This window comes from Peromyscus leucopus, chromosome 23 (genome assembly GCF_004664715.2).
Source record: "Peromyscus leucopus breed LL Stock chromosome 23, UCI_PerLeu_2.1, whole genome shotgun sequence".
Lineage (NCBI taxonomy): Eukaryota > Metazoa > Chordata > Mammalia > Rodentia > Cricetidae > Peromyscus > Peromyscus leucopus.
In genome coordinates, this window is record NC_051082.1 from 42,955,343 (window position 1) to 42,982,253 (window position 26,911).

At 36.6% G+C, this 26,911-nt stretch overlaps 1 pseudogene; it reads left to right on the forward strand.

Moving 5' to 3' along the window:
* Positions 1 to 214: 214 nt before the first annotated feature.
* On the forward strand, positions 215 to 24,472 carry LOC114704586 (annotated as a pseudogene).
* Positions 24,473 to 26,911: the final 2,439 nt, after the last annotated feature.

Consider the following 26,911-nt stretch of genomic DNA (forward strand, 5'->3'; position numbering starts at 1 on the left):
TTGTAATTTATTTAGGGTCTTGGAAAATACTTTTGTTCAGTTTGCTTTAAATACTACACAAAGAACTCTACAAACTGGACTCTGTCACCTGCCTGGAGATATAGTTTCATATAATTGACATTCACAGTGGATGAATATGGAATTCCCTTCTGTGGAATGCATGCTTAGAATGGAAAAATTCCTAGGCTTGATCCCAGCACCATATAAACTGGACATGGGGGCACACACCAGTAATTCCTGTACTCAGGAGGATCAGAATTTCAAGGTCAGTCTTAGATACATGGAGAGTTTGAGTCCAGACTGAGTTACATAGGATTTTATCCCCCAAATTTGCAATTGCCACTTAATGATAACATGGATTTTCCCCAAAGTTTAGAGGGGGAAATTCAAACTAAGAATTCAATTTTATGTTTTCTTTATGTGAGGCAGTATATCCTCACCTTTTCATATTGAACAGGAACACTAGAAGCAAAATCATATCCTTCTACTTCATTGCTACTTTTCATTTAATGTTCTGAAAGGCAACTATATAAATATAATATGCTATGTAAATGATGGTACTGAAATCCTGGAAAAGTCATCAAGTGAGTGAAGTGGCAGTGAGCAATGAGAAGCAAATAGATTTTATAAATGCATGGCAATCTCCCTGACTCTTGGTGCCCTCAGGCACATAAGTAGGGAAAAAGACAGAGTGTTCCAAGATTTTAGAGTCAAATCAAAACTAGAGAACTATCAAAGATAAAGACAGTTTCTACTTTTAATAGAGAAAGAATTTTTTTGGAATGTACAATATCCAGAAAAGAAATCATGAATATCTTTAAATTCCCCATGTCTTGTCTCCTGTATTTTCTTTTTTCTCTCATAGAACGTGGAAGAATTTCCATTAATTGCTTGGTCAGAAAATTAAATAATGAGCCTGATGTCCTGGAATTTGAGTCATTTGTTTACAGTTTAGTGGCCAATACAGGTAGAAAAATAATGATTTTTCATTTTCTTTTCTTTTTCCAGGGCATATCAAAATACAATTTAGAATGCCATAAAAAGTATGGAAATATATGGGGGTGAGTATTCTGCAGTTGTCCAATATGTAGATTTGTTATTTCGTGACATGAAACTGCATTGGAGAACAGTTTCAGTCCAGAGTTATTTAGGTCACATTTGCCTGTTTTAAAGAGTCTGAAAGCCTGTCCTGACAAGGGTTCCATAAATATGTTGCTGCCCACAGTCTGAATTAAGATGAGAACATTGCACATATTATTTGTTTGCATTCGTTGATGTTCCAGAGACACCTAGCCTTACTTTAACCCAATGTCTTATCATGGTCCCTGCCTCTATGTATTCTTCCTTGAGACTTTTAAAAAATATCAGATATGCATTAATACAGACGCATGTAATATGTGCTCATAAATTCAGGAGAGTTTCTCCTGCACATACATATTTACATTCAGATAAAAGCAAAAATAGCTGGGCAGTGGTGGCACATGCCTTTAATCCCAGCACTTGGGAGGCAGAGGCAGGCAGATCTTTATGAGTTCGAGGCCAGCCTGGTCTACAGAGTAAGATCCAGGAAAAGCACAAAGCTACACAGAGAAACCCTGTCTCGAAAAACCAACAACACAAAAAAGCAAAAATAATTTTATCAAAGATATTTCTAGTAAATATGGACTTTTTACAACATAGGCTAAGGAGAAAATAGGCACATTTTACAGTTATTATTTTTGTTTAAATTCATGTGTGTATAAAGTATGTTTTTTTATTTTATTACTTAATTTTTTGTTTGAGGTTATATTATTGCATCCTTTTTACTTTCCTTTTCCTCCTTCAAATACATCCCCTGGTTTTCATTACTTGTTATGTGACTGTTGTGTGTGTGTGTGTGTGTGTGTGTGTGTGTGTGTGTGTGAATTTATAATCATAAGTATGTTTTCAGGGCTGACCTTGTGGAACTGGTAAGCAGTTTGTGTGCTCTTTCCTGGGGAAGACCATTTCTCTCATTCTCAGTAATCCTTACCTGCCTGTACTTCTTTCTACACAGGTATCCTGGGCCTTGCCCCATGGTTTATTTTTTGAGACCAGGGCTCAATATATCCAACATTGGACTTGAAGTCACTATGAGTCCACATTGGCCTTGTCACTGTCTTCCACATCTGCCCTTCACTACTGGTTTTAGAATTCTGTAATTCCACACTTTTTGAATTTTCTTTTACATTTTAATTTTTGTTACATTTCATACAACACATTGACTATTAATAAAGATGTACATGGTTATTTCACTCAACACATACTGCTAACTTTGAAGAAAAGGTGTTGGATATGTCAACAATACTGTTGACTTCTAGACTTGTTTCATTAATATTTTCTGTGATGACTGAAGCAACTGGGGATTTGTCCAGAACTTGGGAAGAAGTATCATCACTATCCTGTGTGCCACAAACAAGTGTGAAAATGTTCTGCCTCTTCATCTCTTCTCATTCATCATCAGAAACCAGAGTACTAATCACAGGGTCTGCTGAACTGCCATGGCCATTAACCCATGGCCATGGCCATGCTGTGCTGCATCTCTAATGGCTCCAAAGAAAAGATCCTTGAAATATTACTGCTTGTCAATTGTTAATAATTTGCCCTTGGGGCAGTAGAGTAGCAGTGAATAAACATTTGCTGTTCTTACAGAAGGCTAAGGTTCAGTTCACGGAAGTAAGGATATATATAAAGAGAGAACCAGAGGTAACATCAGGATCAAAATGTAATCATTTCTGTTTCCCCAATACAGGCTTTATGATGGATTCATGCCTGTGCTAGTCATCACAGAACCAGATATGATCAAGAATGTGCTAGTGAAAGAATTTTATTCTGTCTTCACAAATTGAAATGTAGGTATTCCTTTTTAAAAATGTGAGGATTATATACACCAAACATATTATACATAGGAATATGTTTGTATATCAATATGTACCCATGGATTCAATAACAATTATTTCAACAACAAAGGATGAATATGAAAAAAGAGAAGGAAGAAGAAGAGAAGGAAGAGAAGAGAAGAGAAGAGAAGAGAAGAGAAGAGAAGAGAAGAGAAGAGAAGGAAGGTGTATATGAAAGTGTTTGGAAGGGAGAATGTTACAACTACATTGTAATTTTAAATATAAAAAATAAAATATAAATATTCATTGAAAATTTTTTTATGATCCCACAGAATCTAGCAGTTAGGATTCCTGGTTTACACTCAGGGGGCCTAGGTCCAACTTCTGGTGTAGGAACACCTAAATCTTAAAAAAAAAAAGTCAGTGAGGCTATGTTGCTGCACACCTTTAATTGCAGCATGCAGGTGGATCTTTGTGAGTTTGAGCCCAGCCTGGTCTACAAATCAAGTTTCAGGACAGCCAGGGCTACACAGAGGAACCCTGTCTTTTAAAGCAAAGACAAAAAAACATGGTTATGAGAGGTTGGAAATGTTGCCCAGTAGTAGATTAACCTGACCCAGAGTTCAATGACCAGCACCAACAAAATGAACAAACATTGTATTATGAAATTCTTATTTATTCACCAAATATTTAAACAATGTACACAGCATGCTATGTTTCTTCATGTTGTTTTGTTAAGGTAGGGCTGTCAAAATTTCCTAAGGAGAAACTGTCAAACAATCAGAGATAAACAGAAAACTTCCTTCCTTGGTTCACAAGCAATGTTGAAGAGGCACAAACTTGCTGTCTAAGTGGGTATTCATGGTGGTCACTTCTCAAGGGCAAAGAGCAGATGTGACCCTGGTCAGCAGGGAATGGACAAGCAGGGTCACAAAGCAGAAGTCACTAGTTCATTTTAGCAGCTCTGCTGTTTCAGGGTAGAGATTGATTGTTACTGTCTCCTTATACTTATGTCACCCCATAGTCCCTAAGGAAGCTGGGTAATCATAAATAATGTTAAAGTTGGTGTTTTCCGTTCTCCTTTAGTTTTTCCTTAGCAGTTTACTTATTTATTTTACATGGCAGTGTGTTTAAGCTTTATTAGTAAGTGTCAGTGCTTGCATTCAAACTCAGTTTGATCTGATGATACAGCTAACATAATTTATCCACATTTATATATCTCCTTGTATAAACAGCTTTGAATGGTACTTTTAAAACTTTTTATTTAAAATACAAATATGTTATTTGTTTTCTCCTGCTTGTCCCTCCCCTGTTCTCATCCCAACTCCCTTTAGATAATATAAAATATTGAATCCCTGTGTCATTCAACTGTCCATAGTGTTATTAATCATTCCCTCTTCCTCTCCTTCTGTATTTTCCTCCTTCTTCCTTCTCCAGTTAAAAGTCCCTCCCATTTTCCCCATTTCTCATTCATATTACCTGTGTCCTGCTATTTCCCTCTTAGGGGTTCCCCTTGTCATAGCCCCATTTTAGTTACTTCCTTTCTATGATCACTCTATTGTATTCACACATATGGAGATTGATGGCTGGGAACTAAAGGTGTGAAATAACATGGGGTATTTCTCTTTGTGGGTCTGGGTTATCTCACTCAACATAATATTTTCTAGTTCCACTTCTTTCCTGCATGGTTTCAATTTTCTTTACAGCTAAATGGTATTCTGTTGTATACATATACCACATTTTTAATTATCTATTCACTATTTATTTAAGGATATATAGGTTGTTTTCATTTCCTAGTAATTGTGAACAGAGCATCAGTCAACATTTCTCTACAAGCATCTGTGGAGTAGGATGTTGTCTTTTTGAAGAACTGTCAAGAAGTGGTAAATCTGGGCTATATATTACATGTATGTTTGGTTTATTGAAGAACTAATCACAATGATTTTCAGATTGCACTGGTTTCCAATCACACAGTAGATTATGATTCTATTTTCCTACATCCTCACTAGTATTTGTTGCTATTGGTTGTCTTGATTTTAGCCATTCTGAGATTGGTAATATGAAATCTCGAAGTTGTTCTAATTTTTATTTACCTAATTTCTATAGGTAACAAATATTGGGTAGATATTTTTAGACTTTTTATTTCTTCTTTTGAGAATTTTTTTCAACTTCATTACCCACCTTCCTTGAGATATAGTGTCTCTTCATAGCCCTGGTTGTGCCTGGACTCATTATGTTGACCAGGCTGTTCTTCAAATTGCATGAATCCACCTTCCTCTACCTCTGGAGTATTGATATTAAAGGTGTGAAACACTATGCCCATCTCTCATGTCTCATTTTTAAATTGAGTCATTTGTTTTCTTAAGTCTTTGTTTTTGGGGGTACCTTATAGATTTAGATATTAAATCATTATCAGGTGTATAGCTGGCAAAAATTCTCACTTTGTAAAGTTTGCCTTCACTCAACTGACTGCCTCATCTGCTGTAAAAAGCTTCTTAATTTTGTGAGGCAATATTTGTCAATTGTTGACGTTAATTTCCAGACAAATGGAGTCCTGTTCATGAAATCCTTTCCTACACCTATATTCTTTTGGGTCTTGCTTCAGTTTTCTTCTGGAAGATCTAAAATTTAAGATTTTTCACTGACGGTTTTGATCTATTTGTAGTTAGTTTTCTACAAGATGATCAATATGGGTCTATTTCATTCTTCTACATGTGGACATCCTGTTTTCACAGCACATTTGTTGAAGATGCCGTCTACTCTTCAGTGTGTATTTTTGGATCTTTGTCACATATCACATGACTGTAGTCATGTGTACTCATGTTTGTGTCATATTTTTTCTTCCGTTGATGTATATATCTGTTTTTGCAACTGTAGGACACTACGTTTATTAATACTGCTATAGAACATATTTTGAAATCTGGAATACGTATTTCTTCATTGTTATTATTATTAAGGATTGCTGTGGCTATCCAGAATCTTGTGTGATTCCATATAGATTTTAGGAATTTTTTTCTAGTTCTTTGAAGAATGTCATAGTGATTTTCTTGGTATTGCCATGAATCTATAAATTGCATTTTATAGAATCATTATTTTAACAATGTCAATTCTATCATTCCTGAATCAAAGGATGTCTTTCCATTTTGTAGTATGTCAGTCTCTTTATTCTGTGATTTAAAGCTTTCACTGTAGAATTCTTTCCCCTCCTTGATTAGGATCATTGCAAGGTTTATTATATACTTTGAAGGTATTTTAAAAGGAAACAATCTCTTTCTTAGCCTGCTGGTGTACAAAAAAACTACTGATTTTTATAAGCTGAATTGTATCCTGACTCTTTACTGAAATTGTTCAACATTCTACAAGTTTTCTGGTAGAATATATATATATATATATATTTGTGTGTGTGTGTGTGTGTGTGTGTGTGTGTGTGTGTGTGTGTGTGTGTGAAGAGAGTGGGGATAGTGCGCAGCCCTGTCTCACTCTTGATTTTAATTTATTTCAATGGTATCGTTTGAGATTTCTCCATTGAAGATAATGTTGGCTGTGAGTTTGTAATATAAAGCATTTGTTATTTTGATGTGAATTATGTATTTTATTTGTTGTATGCTTCTGTCATCCCTACTCTCTCTAGAGCTTTTATAATGAGGGCATGTTTTTTTTTTCAAACACTGTCTCAAAATTATCTATGCCAGTGTTGGAACTCAATATGTAGTCCAGGCTGGTGTTCACCTCACAGATATTTAAATGCCTTTCTATCCTGTGTGCCGAGCTCAAAGCATACAGCAACACTGTGTTGAATTTTTAATCATTTATTTTTTATTTTTATAATTTTTTGTTTAATATAAAAATTATGTGTGTGCCTGTGCATCAGTATATGGGTATGTGCACATGAGTAATGATAGTAATTCTTATTTTTTTAATGTCTCTATTTTTCATATATGTGTGTATTATCAATTTTCTTATGATATTATTGCAATATATAGAATCCATTCTAACATATGAACATATAATACATACATATATATATATATATATATTGCTTATAATCACATCCTATTGCCTCATCTTGTCTCTCTCCCACTCTTACTGTTCTACCTTTTTCTATATTATTTTTTCTACTCTAATGTCTTTAAATAAATTTGGTGACTCACATAAATCCTCAGGGAGAGACAGAACCTCATGAATCCTACCCTTCTCCATAGTGGAATGTTGATGGGTCTTATCCTGTGAATGGTCTTGGGCCATTAATCACAATTTCTGGGATTTCAAGAATGCAATGACCTTTCATTCCCAGAAGTGAACTTTCTATATGTCTCTACCTTTCCTATAAATTCTAAAATGTTTTAGAAACTTTATTAATATTTATTTAAAATGTGTATGTGTTTGTGTATATGAGTACAGTGTCCATGAAGACCAGAAGAGGGTGTTGGATCCCCTGGTTCTGGAGTCACTGGCAATTACCCAAAGTGATAGGGGTTCTGGAAACTGAACCCAGGTCCCTGTCAAGAGCAGTATATGTTCTTATCTAGTGAGCCTCTTCTCCAGTCCAGACCTTATATTTCTTCTGCTCGTTTCCCTTTTTTTAATCTCCCCTGAGCCTTTGAGAGAGTGATTTAGATGTCATATTTAGGAGTGAGCATTCTGAAGTCTCTTTTTTTTTACTTTGTTTAGTTAAAAATTTCTGTATAAATCTTTGCCCATCGTAAAATGAAACATTTTCTCTGTGTAGCTTTGTGCCTTTCCTGAAACTTGCTTGTAGACCAGGCTGTCCTCGAACTCACAGAGATCCACCTGCCTCTGCCTCCTGAGTGCTGGGATTAAAGGCGTGTGCCACCACTGCCTGGCAAATGAACTTTTAAGACAAACATTGACGGCAATAATCTGAGGGTATAAACATAAGAATCTAGAAGCCAATTAGATAAGCATCACATTTCATTTAGTAGCAACAACAGTAGTTTCTGCACTAGGGCCTATGACATGCTTTTATATGTTTTAAAATACTGTATGTGGAGAGATGGCTTGGACATTAAGAAAACATAACTCTACAGATGGGGTGGTAACATCACGAGTGTCTTTCCTGTCTGTGCTGGATTTTTATATTGGATTGCTCTTCTAGAGGTCTAGTGAGGATAACCACAGCAACTGTGAGTCCATGTGAGCCATACCCATGTCATGCCCAGAGTCCAGCCCTTCATGGAACTCCTCTGTCTCTAGCTATCTTTTCACCATGTCTGTCACAATGTTCCCTGAGCCTTGGGTGTGAGTGGTTGTAATTCTGTCACTTTCAGTTTCCTTAATTCTTTTTGTATAATCTTTATTTGTTCCACACGGTTAATAACATAACTTGAATATGGAAATATTTCCACTTCTAGTGAAATCTGTGTGCCTTTCAGTGTATCTTTTTTTCTCTTATTTCAATAGCTAGACACCAGGTTAGGATGTAGTAAGAGGTGAGAACTGGTCTTTTAAAATTGTTGCTTAATGGGAAAATCAGTGTTTCTTAACAAAGTGACGTGCTGGATGAAGGCTTTGTGTGATGTAATTTTTATCACATGTATGAAGTTTCCCTCTCACTATTAACAAGTGTATATATATATATATATATATATATATATATATATATATATATTTAAGTAACTATTGAAATATTCCAAGTTAGAATCAAATACAGGAGCATATGGCAGAAGAAACATTCTATCAGGAAAAGATAATTATAGTATTATTTTGCTTATATTTCAGTATAAAAAAATCAAGGAGAAATATTGCCATTATATTCAATTAATGCTTAGGCTAATAATACTTAGTCCTTCGTATTTGTGATAATTTAATGGTTACTATGTCATGTCACTTCTTTTCAAAATAGCTCAACCTGAAGATACTTGTAAGTTCAAAACTGGTCTAAGGAAAAGTTTGCCAATATAAACCTCCTATATGTACCCTATCGTTCTCATTGCATTTTGGCTACTTGAAGCAAACCTAGACATAGTTAGGAAGAGAAACCTCAGTTGAGAAATGCCTCCATCTGCTTACTTGTAGAAAGGCTGTGGGGCGTTTTCTTCATTAGTGATTGTGCTCAACTCACTGTAGTTGGTGCCACCCCTGGGCAGTTAGTCCTGGATTGTATATGAAAACAGGATGAGCAAACCATGGTGAGAAAGCCAGTAAGTGGCATTCCTCCAAAGCTTCTGCCTCAGTTCCTGCCTTCAGGTTCCTGCCTTGTGTGCTCTCAGTGACAGACAGTGGCCTGAGAGGTGTAAGATTATTAAACCCTCTCCATCACAAGTTAATTCTGTTCGTAGTCCTTATCATATCAATAGAAACCTATCTAAGTAACCAACATTTTCTGTACTGACTTGGAGAATACTTTTGTTCTTCCATCTGGCTTTTCACATAGAAAAGCAGTTTTTTTTTATAGAAGAAATCATATCGAAATGAAGATTGCAATATAACAGCTTTATCCCACACAGGTGGCTATATGTATCCTTATTTATCTTTGGGGGCATTTTACATATTTTATTTAATACATATGTGTGCCTGAATGTATCTATGTGTACTGCATGTGTGCAAGTACTCACAGAGAGCAGCAGAGGGCATCAGACACCCAGAACTGGAGTTACTGGCATTTGTGAACCACCTAATGTAGCTGCTGATAATTGAACCAGAGTCTTTGCAAGAGGAGAAAGTAGTGTTAACCACTGAGCCATACCTCCAGCCCCAGTTTGTGGAACTGTTAGAGGCTAGCGTAAAACCTGCCACCTATAAGAGTGTTAGTAGCTATTAACAAATGTTTTCTATTTATACAGATTTTATAACTGTTAAGACAACCAATCTAATAGAGGGAAAAATCTATTTTTTGATATTGTAGCCTTTTGGTCCACCTGGAATAATGAAAAAAGTATAACACGATCTGGGAATAAAGAATGGAAAAGAACCCGATCATTTCTGACACCAACTTTTAGTAGAAAACTGAAAGAGGTAAGTTAATGCTAGGACTTGTTATTAAAAATGTAATATACTCTATCAGAGGACTGGTAGAGATAATATTATAATCTTTAAAGAGATTTCCTTTGAGCATTACATTGCTAAGAATGGTCTTTGTTTTTTTTTTGTTGTTGTTGTTTCATTGTTATGTTTGTTCTTTGTTTTGTTTTGTTGTTATTTTGTCTTATATAGTACTTTTAAAAATATGATGATCTTTTTTTTTGTTTGTTTTTGTTTTTGTTTTTCGAGACAGGGTTTCTCTGTGTAGCTTTGCACCTTTCCTGGGACTCACTTGGTAGTCCAGGCTGGCCTCGAACTCACAGAGATCCACCTGGCTCTGCCTCCCGAGTGCTGGGATTAAAGGCGTGCACCACCATCGCCCGGCAATCTTTTTATAACTTAAAAAGACTTGGTATTTTGGGACTCAGATGTTGCCTTTTATCAAGAGACTTTGTTGTGTTTTGTGCTTATATGTTCCCCATCATCAAAGAATATGGAGACGTGCTGATGAAAAACAAGAGTAGGGAAGTAGAGAAGGGCAAGACTGTTACCATGAAGAAGTGAGTATTGATGCATGTATTTGCTGGTTGCTCTGTGCCCCATCTGGAGACATTCCTCTGCCTCACAGGTAGTAAAAATTATTCCAGAGCGAGAGTAAGGGAGAGGCATGAAGTTACCCTGATTTGAACCACACATTTAGGAACAGTTGCCACAAAACCTTGTGAGAGTCTCTTCCTTGTGTACCTGAGACAAAATTAGGTTACCTGTTGTCATCTTGTATGTTTTAGAAGACAGTTATATAGTTTAGAATGAAAGAGGAAAATTTATGGAAGATGCAGATGTGGGGATTAAGAAATGTGGGAGGAGGATATATGTACTACATCAGATGACTTTGGTTTAGCAAGAATATTATAGCTGTAACTTTCAACATTCTAAATAATCAGGTTTTACTGAGGGTCTTAGAAAAATATCAACAAGAAACAATTTTTTCTGCTTCTCTTTCATCAAACTGAAGAGGGAGAATATTCTGGAAATGATGTGAGTAGTAAAATCATAATGAGTCTGAAAAATCCACAGTAGTAAACTTAGGTTGTGTTGATGATACTGCAGACAAATAGTCACATACCTCAGAGGTTATGTGAGTAACACATTAACTCCCATGTTTCTCAGCATCTTTGGGGCCTACAATATGGATGTGATCACTGGTACCTTATTTGGAGTGAAGGTGGATTCCCTCAACAACCCCCAGGATCCCTTTGTGAAAAACACCAGAAAGCTTTTTATATTTGACTTTTTCAATCCATTGGCTTTCTCTACAGGTATATAGTCTGTTTTCAACTACATTAACATCTTAGAATTATTCTAATTATCATACAATGTAAAGAGGCTCATCGTAGCATATCCATACACAATTATTATCTCCCCCATCTTGCTTTCACTCCTGTATGATCTGTTTCTTTTTTCCCATTTGAATTTTCATATCACATGTTGTTATCCATCATTGCCACATACTTTTTACATTGTTGAAAGGTATGAGATAATTATGTGATTTCTGTCTTTAAGCCATCAATGCCATGATTTATAACTATACATTTACATATATGGAATTATTCAAGATCTCTTGAATAAACCTTGAATCAAAGTTAAATTAATATTATCTACTTCTAATGTTTGTCTGTTTATTGTGTTATAGATAGTAATTTATTTTAAGAGTGGGTGTAGAAGTCAGTCACTATTATGTTGCAGAATTTATTCTGTGACATTATATCTATTAGCTTTTGTTTTATTAAATTGAGTGCACATATTAATGCATATAAATTTAGCAATGGCTTGTGGTTGGATAGTTCCTTTAAAGTATATAGATCATCTACATCCTTGGGACTAGCTTTAGTTTGATATTAGAATAGTGATGCCCACTATTCCCTATGTTGATATTCTGTGGTTGGGTACATTTTTTTGGTCAGGATTAAGCATTATGATTGCTAATTCAATCTGATAGTTTGTATATTATTTACTTAACTATTTAGTAAAAGACAGGCTCCATGTACTCCTAGCTGGACTAGAACTGTCTATGTACATGAGACTTTTCTGAATCCAGTGTGATCTGCCTGCATCTGACTCTTGAGTACTGAGATTAAAGGATGTGTCAGTATCTTCAGCCTTAGTCTGTGTACATTGATAAAGCAACGTAGACTGTTAGGATTCAAACTTTCTTACTGAAAGGCATGCTTGATTCCTAACATTTTATTGCTTTTCTACTGTGTGGCATTGTCTTGGTTCTCTCTTCCTAACAGCTGTCTTAGCATCATTTTTTTCTTCTAGCCTCTTAGCTGTATTTGTTTTTTTCTTCAGGCCAAACTGATCTTTACATTATGTAGTGCAAGCAGACTTCATTGTGAGAAATTCTTTAGAATGACGTAACAGGGATAGTTTTTCTCCCTTGATTATAATGAATAGCTTTTTTTAAATAAATACTTTAATATTTTTCAGCAGCTCTTATTTTCTAAACATGGACTACACCCTTTTAAGACATCCTGGCATTTTTTTTTCCATTGAAAATACAGGAGATATGCTCAGGGTCCTGCCTTTATTTGTGACTTAGTCCTTCCTCTCACACCTTCCAGTACACTTTATTTATTCTGTGTATTCACTGTATATGTATAATATGAAATGGGAAGTTTCTTCTCTGGTCTTCTTACCTGTGTTATACTCTTTATCCATTTTGCATCTTGATGGACATTTCTTTCCTTCAGTCTGGAAACTTCTGTTCTGTGATTTTATTGATAATATTTTCTATGCATTTGACATGGAATTCTCGTCATTGTTCTATGCTGAAAATCATGGACTTTTTTCTTATCTCCCCAAACTTACATGTTCCATCCAACTGTTTAACAAATCGATCATGAATCATGACTGAATTATCTTAGTACTCTTCCATGTCTTCATGCCTTCAACTTCTGTCTTCTACTTGATATACTCTATCTCTGATGCTTTCAACAGAAATTTGTATTTGACTTAATTGTGGGAGCCCACAGAGATTTCCTAGTGAGATCTGAGCTTACTTTACCAGGCAGGGCTGCATAAGGTGATGGCTTGACCACATGCGTGGTTACCAGGTGTTTGTAAAGGGTCTTCACTTGACTGTGCAGTGTGCTTTGATCTATCAAAGGGGAGGTCTTTTGCACTGACCCTTGGCATTATTTTTAAAAGTCCCTTTGAAGAGACAGAAGGGGTCATTGGGTATTTACCCAGGTCCTCCCAAAACTATCCTGTGTTTCTGTCTTTCCTCTCTTTAGCTAGGTCCCTCTTTCTAAGTAATATTTCTTATCCCTCTCTCCTCAAGAGTACCCTGGAAAAGATAGGAATAGGCCCACCACACTTCATGAAACTTTCTTTTCTCTTCTCATTGCATTTCTGTTTTCTTCTGTATATCTATGTCTTTATCAAATTCCATATGAATATCCTGATTCAATTTCCTTATTTCTTTCTTATTTCTTTTGGTGTTTTCTTGGGATTAATTCAGGAGATAGGCATGTGCTTATTGAATTATTTAAACATAACTTATAATCACTTTGATTTCTTATCTCATGTTTTGTACATTCCTTTTATTTGTGGTTACTCTGTGACTGAAGGATAATTGATGTACTTTTTCATGTTACTTATGCCTTAAGAAAAGCCCATCTGTTGTTGTATCAGTTGTTATATTATTATTTTTTTTTAATTTAGGTCATCTTTCTCCCTACAGTTAGATTTTTTTTAGTTTTCAGGAAAGCCTGGGCTATAGTAGGGTTGAGGATATATTTTCTTCTATTAGGCTTATGTTCAGGGTTCTTAACTCTTCTCTGCCCTACCCCCCATGATCCTATGGTAGGTGATTAGTATTTGCAACAATAGTTATCAATAATCTGCAATCCCTCTATAAAAATAAAGTAGCAGTTGACTTCAAAACTTTCATTAGTCACTCTCTAAGGGCTATTTTAAGGAGAAAAAAGGCAGACTCCATTCTCTCTATACTGACATGTTAGCTCTTATAGGAATAAGTAATAAAAGGGAGGAAAAATAAGGCTTGTGGGTAATAGAGATTAAAAGAGTGTTGCCAAGTGGGACATGGAGGGGCAGCAAGGACATCATAGTGGAGTAAAAAGGGGGTACAAGAAGAATTTGGACTTTGGGTTAAAGATAAACTGGAAAAAATGAGGTAAGAATGTGCCATCATTTCATGTAGAACAGTCCCATCTCTCAGGAAACTGAGCCACAGAGGAGCTTTAAACCAAGAAAGTCTATGTTACTAAGATGGAGGTAAAAATGTATGAAAACATTTCCAAAAATATGAAATGACATAAGATTTGAATATTGAGCAATGGGGGGCTGCCTTCCTATATTGACCTTGGGAATTATATAAATAAAGAATAGCTTTAGGGGGGATGACAATGGAGAAGAGTTATTGGATAATAAAACTAAATGTCCAGAATATTGGGTTATCTCATCACTGGGAGACCCTCTGCATTGTTCTCTCCAAAAGTCATACTCCAGACTGTTCTTTATGATGACTTTCAGCATCAGTTTCTTCCTGGACCACCCTCCATGATTGTGATAGGGGCAGAAGGACCAGTGTGCAGTGGTTAGATGATGATTTTTATGTTTTTATGATTTTGTAAAAAAATGTTTTCTGCCTAATCATTGACCTTGTTTGTTGCCTTAGATATGAGATCACTAAAGTAAAGGGATATATGACTGTGTCAAGAGTGTTGAGAAATATTTTTAATCCCTGCAGTAGAGCAATAGAGGCTGGAAGTTTTCAATTCTTGCCCTACCTGGCATTCAATCAAGATTCTACCTCAAGTCCAGAAGTTAAGGATGGAGATTCATGGAATCTCCACTTTTCCCTAGATTTGTAAGTTTTAGAAATGCCTGTGATGAACTGGTAATAATTATTTGTTAAATACTTCATAAAATTCCACACTGAACCTTCCTGGAGCTGAACTCTTCTCTTTGAATATTTATTTAAAATTCAATTACTTTTAGATGTGATATACTTTCTGTATATTATAATTATAATAATTTCAACAACAGTTATTGCTGTTGTTTTGATATTTCACTTAAATCATTGAAATTTTCTAATTAGTGAATAAAATAACTATCAGAAGCTTCAATTTGCATTTTCATTGTTTTTTTTTGCTTTTCTCTATAGCACTCTTTCCATTACTTTTTAGAATATATAACAAACTAAACACTTGCATGCTTCCAAGTGATGCTACATCATTTTTAAGAAATGTATAGAAAAGACCAAAAAAGATCAGCTTGAAAATACCCAAGAGGTAAAATATGACACAATTATTTGTAGTTCTAAGGCAAAATGTCAAAAGATAAATATTCCTTATAGAAATCCCTTTAAGAGATTTAATGAATTTGGTCTTTTCAATATGAAATTCTGTCCTGCTTAGAACATCTGCAATATCTTTGAGCACTGAGATTGACACTTATAGAACCCAGTTTTTAACTAATACAGCCTACATGCTGGACTAAGGATAATGATGTTTGCAGGAAAAATGCTGACAAAAGGCTGTCGGGGTGTCAGCATCATGTCTGAGGAGGTGTCTCTGCTTATTTGCAAGTATTCTTAAATGATGATTGGAGCATTATAGTTGTGGTTGATTGAAAGAAAATTGCTCCCTAAGGGAATGTCACAATTAGCAATTGTGGCTTTGTTGGAGTAGGTATGGCCTTGTTGGAGGAAGTGTGTCACTGTGGAGGCAGGCTTTGAGGTTTCATATATGCTCAAGCCATGCCCAGTGTCTCAGACCACTTCCAGGTACCTGTCAAGGTGTAAGAAATCTTATCTATCTTTTTAGCACCATGTCGGCCTGGATAATTTTCTGGATAGGTACCACATACCTAAGTTAAATCAAGACCAGATAAACTATTTAAATAGTCCAATAACCCCTAAGGAAATAGAAACAGTCATTAAAATCTCCCAACCAAAAAAAAAAAAAAAAAAGCCCAGGACCAGATGGTTTCAGTGCAGAATTCTACAATGTCTTCAAAGAAGAGTTAATACCAATACTCTTTAAATTGTTCCACACAATAGAAACAGAAGGAAAATCACCAAACTCCTTCCATGAGGCTACAATTACCCTGATTCCTAAACCAAACAAGGATACAACAAAGAAAGAGAACTACAGACCGATCACCCTCATGAACATTGATGTAAAAATACTCAATAAAATACTGGCAAAAAGACTCCAAGAACACATCAGAGCAATTATCCAACATGATCAAGTAGGCTTCATCCCAGGGATTCAAGAGTGGTTCAACACATGAAAGGCCATCAATGTAATACACCATATAAACAAACTCAAAGGAAAAAAAAACACATGATCATCTCACTAGATGCAGAAAAGGCATTTGACAAAATCCAACACTCCTTCATGATAAAGGTCTTGGAGTGATCAGGAATACAGGGAACATACATAATAAAGGCAATTTACAGCAAGCCAACAGCCATCATCAAATTAAATGGAGAGAAACTCAAAGCAATTCCATTAAAATCAAGAACAGGGCAAGGCTGTCCACTCTCCCCATACTTATTCTATATAGTAATTGAAGTTCTAGCAAGAGCAATAAGACAACATAAGGAGATTAAGGGGAATTGGAAATTGGAAAGGAAGAAGTCAAGCTTTCCCTATTTGCAGATGACATGATACTATACTTGAGTGACCCCAAAGATTCCACCCAGGAACTGATAAAGCTTATGTACACCTTCAGCAACATAGCAGGATACAAGATCAACTCAAAAAAAATCAGTAGCCCTCCTATATACACTTGATAAACACACTGAGAAGGAAATCAGAGGTTCATCACCATTTACAATAGCCACAAATGATATAAAATACCTTGGGGTAACACTAACCAAGCAAGTGAAGAACCTATATGACAAGAACTTTAAGTCCCTGAAAAAAGAAATTGAAGAAGATGTCAGACAATGGAATGATTCCCCATGCTCATGGATAGGCAGGACTAACATAGTAAAAATGGCAAATTTACAAAAGCAATCTACAGATTCAATGCAATCCCCATCAAATTACCAACAAAATTCTTCACAGACCTGGAAAGAATAATACTCAACTTCATATGGAAAAACAAAAAACCCAGGATAGCTAAAAGAATCCTGTACAATAAAACAACCTCTGGAGGCATCACAATCCCTGACTTCAAGCTCTACTATAGAGCTACAGTCATAAAAACAGCTTGGAACTGGCATAAAAACTGACATGTGGACCAATGGAATTGAATTGAAGACCCTGAATTTAACCCACACACCTATGAACATACAATTTTTTACAAAGAAGCCAAAAGTGTGCAATGGAAAAAAGAAAGCATCTTCAACAAAAGGTGCTGGATTAACGGGATATCAACATGGAGAAGGCTGCAAATAGATCCATATCTGTCACCGTGCACAAAACTTAAGTCCAAGTGGATCAAAGACCTCAACATAAATAAAGTTACTCTGAACATGCTAGAAGAGAAATTAGGAAGGATTCTTGAACACATTGGCATAGGAGATCACTTCCTAAATATAACACCAGTAGCACAGACACTGAGAGAATCAATCAATCAATGGGACCTCTTGAAACTGAGAAGCTTTTGTAGAGCAAAGGATATGGTCAACAAGGCAAAGTGACAGCCTACAGAATGGAAAAGATCTTCACCAACCCCACATCTGACAGAGAACTGATATCCAGAATATATAAGGAACTCAAGAAATTAAACATCAAAACAACCAACAGTCCAATTGAGAAATGGCCTATAGAACTAAACAGAGAATTCTCAACAGAGGAAACTCAAATGGCTGAAAGACATTTAAGGAATTGCTCAACATCCTTCATTATCAGGGAAATGCAAATAAAAACAACTCTGAGATACCACCTTATGCCTGTCAGAGTGGCTAAGATCAAAAACACTGAAGACACTTTATGCTGGAGAGGATGTGGAACTAGGGGAACTCTCCTCCACTGCTGGTGGGAATGCAAGCTTGTACAACCACTTTGGAAAACAATATGGCGCTTTCTTAGAAAATTGGGAATCGGTCTCCCTCAAGATCCAGCTATACCACTCTTGGGCATATACCCAAGAAATGCTCAATCATACCACAAGAGCAATTGCTCAGCAATGTTCATATCAGCATTGTTTGTAATAGCCAAAACCTGGAAACCACCTAGATTCCCTTCAACTGAAGAATGGATAAATAAAATGTGGCACATATACACAATGGAATACTACTCAGCAGAGAAAGACAATGACATCATGAGGTTTGCAGGCAAATGGATGGATCTAGAAAAAAATCATCCTGAGTGAGGTAACCCAGACTCAGAAATACAAATATGGTATGTACTCACTCATAGGAAGATGCTAGATGTGGAACAAGGATGACTGGACTGCTACTCACATCACCAGAGAGGCTACCTGAAAAACAGGAACCCAAGAAAGACACGGGGATCGCCCAATGATAGAGAAATGGCTGAGATCTACATGAACAGCCTGGACATGAGTGGGACTAATGAAGGACAAGGCTCAAGGGAAAGAGAGCCTGTGGGAACAGGAGATCCCAGCTGTATCAAGAACAGAGAGGGAGAACAAGAAATAGGAGACCATGGTAAATGAAGACCACATGAGAAATGGAAGAAACAAAGTGCTAGAGTGGCCCACAGAAATCCACAAAGATACCCCCACAATAAAATGCTGGCAATGGTCGAGAGACAGCCGGAACTGACCTACTCTGGTGATTGGATGGCAAAACATCCTAATATTCGTGCTAGAAACCCCATCCAACGACTGAGGGATTTGGATGCATAGATCCACAGCTAGGCCCTGGGTGGATCTCTGGGAGTCTAATTAGTAAGAAAGAGGAGGGTTTATATGAGCAAGAATTGTTGAACCAAGGTTGGATAAAGCACAGGGACAAATAGCCAAACTAATGGAAACACATGAACTATGAACCAATAGCTGAGGAGCCCCTACCTGGATCAGGTCCTCTGAATAGATGAGACAGTTGATTGGCTTGATCTGTTTGGGAGGCATCTAGGCAGTGGGACTGCATCCTGTGCTCGGTGTATGAGCTGGTTGTCTGAAACCTGTGGGTTATGCAGGGACAGTTGCCTCAGTCTGGGATGTGGGGACTGGACCTGCCTGGACTGAGTCTACTAGATTTATCTCAGTCCTCGGGGGAGGCTTTGCCCTGGAGGAGGTGGGAATAAGTGGGTGTGCTGGGGGGAAGGGGAGGGGGCAGGAGCGGGGAGAACAAGGAATTCCGTGGCTGATATGTAGAAGTGAATGGTATTGTAAAATACAATAAAAGGAAAAAAAGACTCATAGAATGAATAAACAAATAATTAAATAAGTAAATAAATAAATAAATAATAAATAAATAATAAATGAGAGGGAAGCTATAACCATGAAATATAATCAACATGGCTGTCTAACCAAATCCTGAAATGCCCCAACAACAGTTGACATTCCAACATGGATGGAAAAGTCTTATGAGAACCCACCCTTCGATGAAAAGCTCCAGGTAGTTCAGGTCATCTGAGAGAGAGAGATTTAGTCTTCCCCAGGGATGAGTCCCTAATTGTTTATTGAATACTAAATGACCAATCCAGAAACAAGTACAATTTGGAAAAAAGAGCAGACTCAGCAGGTTGTATTTATGATTATTTATTTGTATATGTAATAAACTGGTTAAAGAAGAGGTCTTAAATTTGAGAGTGAGTGGAGATGTGGCATGGGAGTTTAGGAGGGAGTACAGAAGGAGGAAAATGAAATAATTATATCATAAATTTGATATGAAACTTTAGACTCACAAATATAGGATAGATAGAATATTTTCTTTAATTTTACCAAATACAAATAGACTACATATTGTAACTGTAATTCTTGCTTGATAACTGTTCTACTATATGTAATTTTACTGTGTCAAAGTTAAATCCATCCGTTTTGATTAGACAGAAAGGGAGAAATGCTGTGGGATATCATTCTGTATACTGTGAATATGTGTTGCTCTGATTGCTGGATACATAAAATGCTGATTGGCCAGTAGCCATGAAGGAAGTATAGGTGGGATAAGCTGGCAAGGAGAATTCTGGGAAGAAGAAGGCTGAGTCAGGAGTTGTCAGCCAGATACAGAGGAAGCAAGATGACAAGGCAGAACTGAGGAAAGGTACCAAGCCACATGGCTAAGCATAAATAAGAGTTATGGATTAAATTATATCTAAGAGCTAGTCAGTAATCAGTCTGAGCTAATTGCCATAGGGTTTGTAATTAATTTAAGCTTCTGGGTGATTATTTTATAAGTTGGCCATGGGATTATATATGTCTGGCAGGACTGGAGAAACTTTCCAGCTACAAAGAAAAATTACAGAGCTTATGCAGGGTCGCTTGTCTTGGCCTGGGAGGAAGGGACTGGACCTGCCTGGACTGAGTCTACCAGGTTGATCTTAGTCCTTGGGGGAGGTTTTGCCCTGGAGAAGGTGGGAATGGGGAGTGGGCTGGGGGAAAGAGGAAGGGGGCAGTAGGGGGGAGAACAAGGGAATCGGTGGCTGATATGTAGAACTGAATTGTATTGTAAAATAAAATAAAATTAAATTAAAAAAATTAATAATGTATTTCCTCTTCATTGTTTTACTCATGGTGACTGGTTTTAGTATTTCACAGTAATTCTTTTCATACATTCATTCTACAATGTGTGTTTTGAAATTTTAATTAATTAATTCCAGCATCAATCCCACATTTGAAGTCAATGCCCAATTTTTTGTTATTTTCTATTATTAAACAAATTTTTAAATTTAAATATATTTTGATTATATTCTTCCTGTCCCCAAAGCCATCTGAATACATCACACATAGAACTTGAATTTCTTACTCAACAGCAAACAAACACCCAATACAACAGCAAAATTACCCAAATCAAGGAAACAAAATAAAACAACCAAAAGCAAACAAAAAACAACAAACTGTAACCAAATTAAAGTACACACACACACACACACACACACACACACACACACACACTGTGGAGTTCATTATTATGATGGGTGCTTACTCCTGAACATGAGGCCTGTCCTACAGTGGTTGATATTCCCTGTGCCAATCCACTTGGAAAAAACTGATTTTTCCCTCTCCCAACACATATAAAGGAGAGTTCGGTTGTTAACATTTTCTCCAATGGACAGGTTTCCATTTGTTCATTCATTTTTTAATGTAAAAAATAAAATATAAAAAAGATAAACAAAAACTAACATATTAATGTTAGGAAAGAAAAAATAACAGAAGGAAAAGAGTCCAAGGGAAAATAAAAGAATCAGAGACCCACTCATTTGCACACTCAGAAATCCCATTACAACAATAACCTGGGTGCCATAATATAATAATACATATACAGAGGACCTGCTAGAGGCCTGTGCAGGCCATATGCATGCTTCTTCAGTCTCTGTGAGGTCATATAACATTTAATCATGTTGATTTTGGAGTGCTCTGCATTCTTGGTATTCTCACCCCAACTGGCTATTACATTCTTCCTGACTCCTCTTCTGTGGGTTCCCCTGGGCTCTGAGGAAAAGGATTTGTTGGAGACATCCCATTTCAGAATGAATATTTCAAAGGCTCTCACTCTCTGCCTAATATGTTGTTGGGGTTCTGGATATTTGTTCCCACATGAAGCAAGAGGAAGCTTCTCTGATGATGGCTGAACAAGGCATTTTTCTGGAAGTATAGCAAAGTATCATTTGGAGTCATTTTATCTCTACTTTTTTTAAACTGGTATTATTTGGTTTTGCCCTTGTTCCCTGCGATATCAAGTCTCAGGTTCCAGGTCATCTGAGCAGTGCCAAGTCTTCGTTCTATCTCATGGAGTAGGTCATAAGTCAAATCAGTTATTGGTTGGTTGCTCCCACACGTATTGTGCCACAATTGCCTTTGCATATCTCGCAGGCAGTACACCATTGTAGATAAAGTGTGCTTTACCTTCCTGTGTCAAAGATGGTAGATCAAAGCAGATGAAGGCCTTGTGTAGGTACCAGATTTGATCATTGACATAAAATGTCTAATTTCATTTTAGTTCTTTCTGATCTAGAGATTCTGGCCCAATCAATCACATTTATTTTTGCTGGATATGAGACAACAAGCACTGCTCTTTCCTTTATTAAATATTTACTGGCAATTCACCCAATGTTCAGAAGAAACTCCAGCATGAGATTCATGCAGTCCTGCCCAATGAGGTGAGTGGATGATGCTGGTAGCCACAAGAAAAATGTCAAACCTCAACAAGAAACACTACTTCTACATTTGCTTTTAGAATTATTGTAAATACAGTAAGAATTGATTCTTTTTGGAATAACCTGTGAAAATCTAAGACAAAGGAAAAATTATGTGTAGAGAAAAACTAATCTCAGAAATTCTGTACTGACCCTGTCATAAACACTATCTCTAACTACAATGACACAGTCCAAAAACATGCAAAAAATCTCTGTAGATTTTTAGGGATAAACAAGTGTCAGTCAAGGGTCTTCTTTAAGCTTAAATGGGTGTTTTGCCTGCATGTACATCTGTGTACCATGTGCATATCTGAAACATGAGGAAGCCAGAAGAGGGCCTCAGATTACCTGTAATTAGACTTCCAGAAAGTGTGCTCAATATATGGGTACTGGGAACTGACCTTGTGTCCTCTGCAAGAGCAAACAGTGCTCTTAACCACTGAAGTATCCTCCTAAAACTTAAACAATCGAACTGACAGCTGTATTATTATTACTAAAAATGCTCTGACATGACTGTTATCAATGGAGCCTCTCCTGGTTTTGGCTAGGCATGCTGATTCAGCTGTTCTTCTCTTTACTCCTCTCTCTAACCACATAAGTAGCCTCAAAAAATGCACATCATGGAAGCTTCTAACTTAAACTATTCACCTCTACATTATGGTAGCTTCAGTGTCCCACAATGTGAGACCAATACATCATATAATCTGTCTTCTCATCTACACTGAAAACTGGATGCAATGGGTTGTGAGGTCCCTGAACTCTTGGACTGGCTGGGTTGTCAATGGGGTACAGGCAGAGTATCTTCAGACCTCACACTCACTCTGTCTTCCTGTTTCATTCTGTCAATGTAACAAATGCTATCATCCAAAATAACTATGGGGAGGAGAGCATTTACTTCAACTTACATTTTCACATAACAGTCTATCACCGAGGAAAGTCAATGCAGGAATTTGTAGGCAGGACTGAATGCAACTCTACACAGCACTGCTCTTGACCAAGGTACTCTGTTGCTGGAGGGCTTTTCTCCAGCTTCCACCAAGCCCCACAGTCCCACAATCCACATATAAAATAATCACTCAGACGCAAGCACAGCAGGGACTATGGAGGATGCTGGCTGATAACTGGCCCACTCACTGACCTGTCTTATCTAGGTGTTTTCATGTATCCCAAGGTCATCCACTCAAGAAATAGTACTATCTATAAATGGCTTTACCCTGCTACATCAATGAACAGTCAGGACAACTCTCCCAGACATATACATAAACCAATTTAATGGAGCAATCCTTAATCTTTCCATTTAGACCTCTTTCTCAGGTGACTCTAGACTGTGTGATATTGAAAGTTAAAGATTTATATGAACAGCATATGAGATACAAGAGAATGTATCCTTCAGAAACTGAGTGTGGAGCTGAATGAACCTCTCACTAGAATAGAAATATTTTGCTCAATACGTTTCCACTTTTACACTATTTTACTATAATGAGTTTCAAAGGGAAAAGATCCTACTGAAGTTAGTCACTGTAATTTCATATACTATTCCTGTTTAATATGACATTGATCTTCAAATTGAACATCTATACTAATATTAAATTTAGTCATAGGATCTAAACACTGTGAATTATCCTCTGAAAGGATTGACATAGAATTTTAAAAAGGAATTTAATGTTCCCCACATTATTCCTCGGTTTGGACATGTGGCCAGAATATGTTAAATTTTGATAACCTCAACAGCTGATGTGTGTTGAATGAGATTGACATAATATGCCATTCATTATTACTGAAAAGGAAAACAGTACAAAGGAAAACTGAAGAGTTGAGACCTAAGTGTAAGCTTATGTGAATGTTCTTCCATATTCATTTCACCATGCATTTTAGTGGACCTTTAGTATGTCAACACACATGACTTTGTTGAATAGGTTTTATGAATGGTAAATCCAATCATTAATCTGGGTTGAATGTTGTGTTCCTAAAAACTTAATAGTTGTGAATAGACTGACATGAAAATTAGTTTTGAATCATAAATCAGCAGAATCTTTATTTTAATCTTCCCAGGTACCTGCCACTTATGAAGTCCTGGTTGAGATGGAATATCTGGACATGGTGGTGAATAAAAGTATGAGATTACATCCAGTTACTAGCAGGATTAGCAGGCTCAGTGAGAAAGATGCTGAAATCAATAGTGTGTTCATTCCCAAAGGGACATTGGTGGTCATACTTATCTTTGTTCTTCACCAAGATCCAAAATGCTGGCCAGAGACTGAGGAATTCTGTCCTGAAAGGTACAAGAACCCTGAGAAGGTGAACATACAGAGAAGCAGAATTATTTAAGTATCTTAAGATGTCTATTAATTTATAAATTTATATTACCTGGTATGTATATTTGATTTTAGAATGTCAGCAGTACAAAATGATAATTATTAGAAAAACTACAGACATTTTAGTTGGTCAAATAATGACAGTTCTGAATTTTATAATATTGATTTAGAGCATTTTTTAAATAACATATTTAATTTATTTCATCTCATTTAACACAATGGCATATAGAGTTGAAAAGCGACAACTTTATAAGCAATGCATTGGCTGCAAATGATACATCAGGTTTGTGAATTTTACTGGGACATGAAAAATAATGATCTGCTTTTAATCAATAGCCCCCTTTTTTATTTTTGCCTAGTGAGAGAGAGAACTAAAACACAAATTCAATCCTTTCATAAAAATACTTCTCAATCTCTATTTATTTATTATTCTAATCAAGCTGGAAAATAACTGTGTTTGTGTGTGTGGCATATGTCTGTGTGTCCATGTGCACATATTATATAATATATATAATATTTACTTAATTACATATATATAGTAATTAATCAATATTTTCCAAACCTGATCATTTTCTCTCTGTCCATCCTCTCCTCCCAGTTCCTCACCCAAGACTCCCTCTTCCTCCCTACCCCCATCCACTCCTCCTTCCTCTTAAGAAAACTGCCAGCCTTCCATGTATATTAGCCAACCATGGTCTATGAATTCTGAATAGGTACCTTCCCTTCCATCAAGGCTGGATAAGGCAACTCACTAGGGGAAAAGGGCCCCCAAAGCAGACAACAGAGTCAGATACAGCCCCTGTTCGTTAAGTTATGATTACACAAGAAGACCATGATAAACTACTGTAAATATGTGCAGGGGGTCTAGGTCAGTCCCATGCAGGCTCCCTGGTTGTTGGTTCGGTCTCTGTGAGCCCCTGTGAGCCCAGGATTGTTGACTGTGTTTTCCTGTGGTATTTTTGACCCCTCTGACTCCTGTAATCCATCTTCCCCTTCTGGAGGATTCTCTGAGGTTTGCCTAATGTTTGGGTGTGAATCTCTGCATCTGCTTCCATCAGTTACTAGGGGAAGGCATTTTTGTTATAGTTTGAGACTGGATCTTTCATTGTCTTTGAACTTAGCCATGTAAACTACAGTGGCTGGCCAAAGAGTTTATATGCCTATGCAAGTTTGACCCTTCAATCTGGCCACAGATAGGATTATAGGCACACACCAACAGACTATTCATGTAGATTATATGAAGCCAAACATATCAAACAGGCCAAGATGCCATTTGAAGCACATATGTCCAGACCTAGAGAACAGCTTTTGATAAAGGCACATTCACCATCAGTGTCTCCTTACTCCAACTTTTCATGAACAAATCCTTTTCTACATCTCAACCATGCCCACTTTTCTCATCAACTGAAACACTCATTTGACCAATTGATTATTCCTAGCCATTCTTCTCAGTACTTAATTTCTTTAAAAATGAACAAAATATCCAAAGCAGAATGACAAGCTTTGAAACTTCAACAATGAAATAGGTAAGACTTACGATCTTACAAAACAAAAGCAAAAACACATGCCACTGCACTATATGTAAAATATAACTTGTAAAGTTTTCATAATATTTGTCTCATACTTACTAAAATAGGGTAGAGACACAAAACAGGGTAGTATAAGATTTTCTATTAATTAAGATTTCATGGTTATTAATATTAAATATTAACTAAATTTACATGAAAACTATAAAATAATGTTGAAAAATTCACTTTCTCAATAGGTTGAAAATGAGTTATGTTACAAAACTTGCAGATAAGTGAAATAGTGATATACAGTCTCACCTTGACAGTCATATGATGATTTAGTATAGATTTCCATCTTACATATAGAATATTTTAAAACTTTTCTTTGTAATCCATGATCAATAACAAATATGATTTTCAGTGTGAAACTGACCTTAACCTGTGAACAATTTTAGATTAATAATGTTTATGTAGATACATGAATGTTTTTATCATATACATATGTGTGTGTATTCTTTTTTCTTTTTTAAAAATAAATTTTGTTTTTATTAAGAGATTTTATATTCATTTTACCTACCAACCACAGATTCCCCTGTCTTCTCTCCTGCCCCCCAGGGATCCCCCACCACCCATCCCCCATTCCCACCTCCTACAAGGCAAGATCTCCCATGCGGAGTCAGCAGAGCCCAGTACACTCAGTTGAGGCAGGTCAAAGCCCCTCCTTCCTGCACCAAGGCTGCACAAAGTGTCCCACCATAGATACTAGGTTCCAAAAAGCTAGTTCCTTCACTAGGGACAGGTTATGAACCCACTGCCTGGGGGCTCCCTATACATTTCAGCCAAACAACTGTCTTGCCTATGCAGAGGGCTCAGTCCAGTACCACAGAGGCTTCTCAGGTATTGGTCTACAGTTCATGCATATCCAGAAGTTTGGCTAGTGGTCA